Source organism: Aotus nancymaae, unplaced genomic scaffold (assembly GCF_030222135.1).
Source record: "Aotus nancymaae isolate 86718 unplaced genomic scaffold, 86718_ANA_hifiasm-v0.15.2.pri h1tg000065l, whole genome shotgun sequence".
Classification (NCBI taxonomy): Eukaryota; Metazoa; Chordata; class Mammalia; order Primates; family Aotidae; genus Aotus; species Aotus nancymaae.
In genome coordinates, this window is record NW_026988480.1 from 13,172,002 (window position 1) to 13,178,001 (window position 6,000).

A 6,000-nucleotide genomic window follows, 5' to 3' on the forward strand; every position below is an offset into this window, starting at 1 on the left:
AGTACATATGCCTTAAAAAAAAAATTGGACCGCAGAACCTCATAGCATTAGAAGGAGAATCTGCTCCTGGGGAGGAGGGATAAGTCAAGGAGCCCAACGTCCTTTCCCTGGAGCTCCCTGTGCCATAAAGTCTTATCTCCACTCACCAATTCCCATGGGTCCTCTTGGACTTTAACACTTCTATACACATTTAAACTAAACATCTTCATCTAGTCGCCTCTTTGCTTAGCTGAAAACATGTTTGCAAAATTTTAATATTAAATTAAAATTTAAAAAATTAAAGGCTTTACCATTTACTGAAGAATTACAAATGGTGAATAAACCCTAACTACTTGACTTTGGAGGGCATATGTCATGCCTTTTAGGGGAGAATCCATGGGAGCTCACACAAGTGAAACCATCCATCTAGAAATGAGAAGGCTTCATCCCACTCCCTGGATCCATCCCTCCATCTCCAAGCCTCCCTATCCCTTTGAGAGAGACAGAAGGAGAACAAGTTTCACAGTGTGTCAATCAACCTCTATGTTTTAAGAATGACCTCACATGGACCCAGATCATCAACAAGGTATTTATTCCCACTGGCCTCTCTGTGCAGATAGATAATAAATAAAATGAAAAATAACGGTTCCTGCTCTAAGAAGTTTACAGTGGGAATATCAACAAATGCCTGAAATTCATGTTGAAATACCAAGAAAGGAATATGCAAATACTCCCTGTTTACTCCATTTGTCATTTGGCTTATGGTTGGATGGTTTCTGTTTCTTCATGATTGCTTCTCAAATCATAATTAACCATTAAAACCCAGATGTAACAGCATCTCTTTCACAAAGCTGTCTCTGATCCTGTCCTCCAAAGTCATAGAATTTCTTTTCTTCTGAACCTCCAGCATATATAGTATTTTCCATGGGGGACATTTTACAATTTAACACAATGATTCTCTACCGGAAGAAATGGTGGGAGTATACGTAACACGAATCTTATTAAGTTCTAAAAAATTACATAAATCATCAAGAATCACACAGATAGTGGAAGGTACCACATTGTAATCCATATCCTCAAAAATCCTGCTTTGAACCGCCAGTGTCTTCTGATCATTTTCAAACCACTTTCCACATCCTCCTCTCTTCCACCCACCAGCCTGGACTGTGGTCCCCTCATCCATCTACCTTTTTCCATCTCTTATGAGTCCCTGGGACTGGTGGCAGGGAGTGGCATCTCTCTCAGACCCTGAGGACTGGTGGCAGAGAGTGGCATCCCTCTCAGACCCTGAGGACTGGTGGTAGGGAGTGGCATCCCTCTCAGATCCTGAGGACTGGTGGTAGGGAGTGGCATCCCTCTCAGACCCTGAGGACTGGTGGCAGAGAGTGGCATCCCTCTCAGACCCTGAGGACTGGTGGTAGGGAGTGGCATCTCTCTCAGACCCGGAGGACTGGTGGCAGAGAGTGGCATCCCTCTCAGACCCTGAGGACTGGTGGTAGGGAGTGGCATCCCTCTCAGACCCTGAGGACTGGTGGTAGGGAGTGGCATCCCTCTCAGACCCTGAGGACTGGTGGCAGGGAATGGCATCCCTCTCAGACCCTGAGGTGAAACAATACTGAGGGCCACTTTTTGACCCTGTTCATGGTCCTTATCTCTCCTACTGGGTTACTTACTCCTCTAGGGAACAAGCGCTACCTTCTTCATCTAGCTCTACCTCCCCCAGACACCATCATTGTGGGAAGTAGAACAATGTCTTGCCTTTATCATTTTTGTATGATTTTTTCAATAGATTTTTTGAATAAAGGAAAAACATAGACTGTACAGATTATGTAAGTGCAAATAATATAAGGTACAAGTGATAACATTTGTGGACAAAGGGGTTGATGTGGAGAGAGTTTCTGGAGGAGGTGAGATGTTTTTATTTCCTTTGGCTGGGGGATCCTGACTTAGCAGAGATGAAGGTGAAAGGCAGCATAGTTGGGGAGAATTGCATAATGGTCTGATGTAAAACATTCCTCGTTGTTGATGAGAAATGACAGTACTGATAGATTTCCTATGACCATAGAACAGATGAGCAAGACAGTTTAATTCTGGGAATTTCTGTTTTCCATCTCAGAGATTACTCCTTGGGCCATTATCTCTTCAGTGGATGGAGGTACTTGCTAAAAATAGGCTACTAATGTTTTCCTTAGAATTACAGCACACGTCAGAAGAGAGTAATGACCCAGTGCCGCACTGTTTTCTTTTCATTTCAGTTGGCCTCAAACAAATAAACCCAACAAATATTATCGGAGTCACATATGCTCATTAAGGGTTATAGTCAGTGGCTATGTTTGTTTTACTGTGTAATAGATGATGAAACCATGGTGATGAGTGGAGTAAGCTGGGATGGTTTTCGTATTTCCCCATCTCGACACGGAAGACTTGCTTATTGTTTTTTTTTCTCTGGCTTGTACAAGAAATAAAACAGCTCACTGAAACTCATTCATTTTGACATGTCTTAAAGAAGTCCACATTCACATCTTCTGATTTCACTCAATGACACATGATACATGTTTGAAAGGTGGTTCTTAAATAAATCATTGAACATTAAATAAGCATTTTCACTGGCAAGAGGACCATTGAGAAAACTTTCAAATAAGAAATAGTATTCTTAATAAAATATTAACTCGCCATAACTGAGGCTTCTGTTGGTAATCATTTTATGGACTAGAGGACAAAATTTGGCTCATGTTGTATAAAATTTAGGCTACGAAAGGGCAAATCATATAGTACTGGCCTACTGTCTTTTTAGAAACATTTCAGGCTAGTAAAAGAAAATAAACACTATAATTATTTCCTAATGAGATTTCCACACATTTTCATATCTAAGCCTCATAGCCTTCTTTTTTTAAAAAAAAAAAAAAAAAAAAAGAGGCTGAAAACCATGGGTCTTCACATTCTTATATGAATTCTTTATTCTTACCCAAACTCTAATTTTACTACCCAAAGGGCTGCTTTTCCCTATTAGCCCTAATCCTTCTGTTCACAGAGTGATCTTTCTAAAATACAGATCTGATTGTATCACTTTCTAGTGAAAACTTTCAACAGTTCCCTGTTAACTAATCCAAATCCTTCCGCATGATGTACTGTACTAATCATGTTACGGCCTATTTTTGCCCCTTTAAAAATTCTCCTTCTGTGTAATTCACAATAGTCCTGTGTTGGCAATGGATGATTGGGAGGAATCCTGATATCCCAAACATGCCAGCTTTTATCCTTCAGGCTTCAAACACACTACTCCTTATCTTCCAGGTAAAATTGCTGTCAGCAACACTGCAATCAAATATAACTTCTTATGAGATTTCTTCCCCACATTTACTCCCCAACACCTAGTGGCTCCCTTCTTCCTTCTTATTTAGTGCATTCTCCAGTCACTCAAGTCATGTCATTTCCATCACAAGCATTTTCATTATTTGTTTTGATGTCTATCTCCCAAGGACTCGTCTTTTTTGTAATGAAAGCTCAACTCCGAGACAATCCCAAGCCCCAAGCAGATGCTCCATAAATGCCCATTTACAGTGCAATTGAATAAATGAATCACACACTGCTCCTCACTAGAAAGGAACAAGCCCAGAACTCATGCCTTTTAAAACCCTGATACAATTTGCAATTTCAATTTGCAATTGTATCAAGTTCCAGACTGAAGCCAGGGATATGGTTCTGCAAAAGCATCCAAGTAGGTTTTAGCTTCTAGTTAAAACCACATATACCCAAGAGAACATCAAGAGTTACCACTTGAATAGCCACCCTGTCCACGTAAAAATGGTGAACACATACACTTTGTTCTTTGAAAATGCTCCCTTGAGTCTATGCTGAGATGTATTCATTTAGAAGCACAAAGGTTGATCACCAACCAGACAGCAGAAACTGTGTGTTTGGCAGCCACTTCTACAGGAACACAGGCCTGCATTTAGTTTCCTAACAGATTTCAGGGACCTAACTTGGTAGGAGAAGTACAATCTTACAGGGAAGGAAGACTGCATGATACCAAAAGAAACAGCATCACACTTGATAGCAATAATGCTTCCACCGACATTGGCCTAATCTGTTCTGAAATTATATACTCAATGCCACTGTAAAATGGTAGCTGTCAGAATACAGTTATAGCAACCTAGAACGTCACAGATGGAAGGAGTCTCAGAGGAACTGCTGTTAATATCTTTCATTACTCAGATGTGCATCTAATAGCTAAGAAACAAGTCTCATCTGCCCAACTTACTAGAATATAGGACAAAAATGAAGGGAAGATAATACATAAAGTGGCAGCATAACAGAGTAGACCAGCCATCAGTTCCAGGGGGCTGAACAGTCTGGTTTCATCACTTGGCACCTGTATGGCTATAGGAAAGTCATTTAACCTCTTTGAGCCTCAAAATTTTTGCCTACAAAAAAATATCCGTTGCTATCTTTTCCGGAGGGTTTCAGTTAGGATTAAAGGTTCTATGTTAGGAACATCTAGCACAATGCCTGAAAAAGAATGAATCCTCAGTAATTGACAGATATTATTATTGCAGTAGAAATACAGGGAATGTGAATCATGTTTAGAGTGGACTTTTGTCATTTGAGGCTAAAAAACAACCAAATCTTTGTATTTGAGAGGAACTCTGATGGAGAGGAGGAAGGCCCACCTTTCATTATGGAGGCCGAAAGGGGAGGGTTCTGGCAGTGAGAGAGTGGTTACCTGGTGGAACCCATCCAATCGAAGCTTCCACTGGGGCTCTGAACCTGGAAGTGGCATGACCCTACCCCTCACCTACCTGCATTCTGCCAGAGGATCCAGCTACAGAGGTCCCCATGGTTCCTACATGCAAGTCAAGCCTGATGTTTCTGGGATCTCTCCAACATCCTCCAAAAAATTCTTTTTTTGTTTAGGATAGACAAAATTGATTTCTGCAACTTCTGATCAGCAAGAAATTCACTATTAATATAATCGTAGTAGAGGCAGACCAGTCATTTCCAATCTAGTCCTTGTTGCTCCATTGCTAACATATTTTGTGCTTTATCACTTTCTCAGTTAAAACTATGGCTCAATTTTCTATGTTCATAGACAGAGCATAGATTTTTAAAAATGGGAAACTATGGATAAACCACACTGTTTAATTCACAAAATGAAGCAATTATATACACAAACCCAGGCTGAGAAGCCTCTCTGTCTCCTCCGAGTCAAAGGGCCTGGGCTAAATGGCAGCAAAGGAGTGGGAGAACAGAAGCCTAGAAAGTCCAGCCTCACTAAGCGAGCACCAGTTACAAAAGGAACCATCATGCAGTGCCGGCAGGACTTTGTGCTAAGTAGCCAGTGATTTTCCAATGTTTTTAAGTTGGAGGAAAATATATGACAGATGTGTTGGCTCTAGGAACAATAAAAACAGCTTCTTAAATCACCAAGAAGGGGAGGGAAAGAAAGTAATACAATACAGGATAAATCAGGAGGGAGTCGGCAGGACTGTCTGTGAATGATGTGTTCAGTAGCCGTAAACAAGCATGGGGTGAGGAGGCCTTGGACCACGAGACCAACCAGCATAGAAAACTGTCCCGAACCCCACCCTGAAGGAACATGATCTACAACTTGAGGAACACAAGAGGGATAAAACACTAACAAAAACTCAAATGGGACAAAAATGTTAAAACACAGTCAACTCAGTGCATTACTAAAGCACAGGGATGAAAATAATGAATCAGCGGCCTGCTCCAAGTTCCACAAAGACAGTGGTTCTCAACATATAATGTACCTAAGAATGTCCTAGGGTTCTTGCTAAAAGTGCGGAGCCCTGGGCTCCTTGGTCAACAGGTGCTACTAGGCCAGACATGGCAGCTCATGCCCATAATCCCAGCACTTTGGGAGGCTGAGGTGGGCAGATTGCTTGAGCCTGTGAGCTTGAGACAAGCTTGGGCCACATGGAAAAACATTGTCTCGACTAAAAATACAAAAAATTAGCTGGGCATGGTGGCACATGCCTGTAGTTCCAGATACTCAGGAAG